This window comes from Etheostoma cragini, chromosome 1, assembly GCF_013103735.1.
Source record: "Etheostoma cragini isolate CJK2018 chromosome 1, CSU_Ecrag_1.0, whole genome shotgun sequence".
In the NCBI taxonomy this organism is placed as follows: domain Eukaryota; kingdom Metazoa; phylum Chordata; class Actinopteri; order Perciformes; family Percidae; genus Etheostoma; species Etheostoma cragini.
In genome coordinates this window covers 965,155-966,041 of record NC_048407.1, presented here as the reverse complement: position 1 = coordinate 966,041, position 887 = coordinate 965,155, and positions in this window count along the sequence as shown.

Genomic DNA, 887 nt, shown 5'->3' with positions numbered 1-887 from the left:
CACCAAGCTTTTAACACCTCCAGAGATATTAATTAAATATCCCTGCACAATGCACTAGACTTACACATTATATTCTACACAACTCTATACCATATCAAACAAATGTATTTGTCTGATTGTCTTATGGACGAAGGGTATGAAGAACGTGGCAGATGATGACGTAGTTCCAATCTTGACTTAGGTATTCAGTATTAATAAGCCGCTGTCAAGGACACTGGAAGGACATCTCAATTTGACACTTATAGGCTCAGCATGAATATGTATAGGCAGCGAGATGCTTCAAAATTACCAAGTAAAATTACGGTTCACACGTGGGGACTAATGTGATGTGGCACATGCATTCTGATGAGCCACAAATACAGCAGCTGATCGGTCTCAAAAGACTTGTTACAACTCTACATGGACCTGAGAACGCTCAGCTGTGTGTGTATGTGTGTATGCACGCGTGCGCGTGCACGTGTCTTTACGTACGTTTGTGTGCAGACAAAGGCGCTGCATATAGACTACAGCTCTGCAGACGGTGTGAATGTCTATTATCCATTAGACGTCTTTATTAACGCATTCATAACTACATACAGCATGGACTGGGCGAGCGTGTGTGTGTGTGTGTGTGTGTGTGTGTGTGTGTGTGTGTGTGTGTGTGTGTGTGTGTGTGTAGATTGCTCACATTGCCAGTGAGCAAACTGCAGAGCAGCACTAAGCCTGGTTGGTGGGTTGGTTGGTTGGTCGGTCGGTCGGTCGGTGGGTGGGTTGGTGGGTTGGTGGGAGAGTGGGTTGGTTGGTTGGTGGGTTGGTTGGTTGGTGGGAGAGTGGGTTGGTTGGTTGGTTGGTGGGTTGGTTGGTTGGTGGGAGAGTGGGTTGGTTGGTTGGTGGGAGAGTGGGTTGGT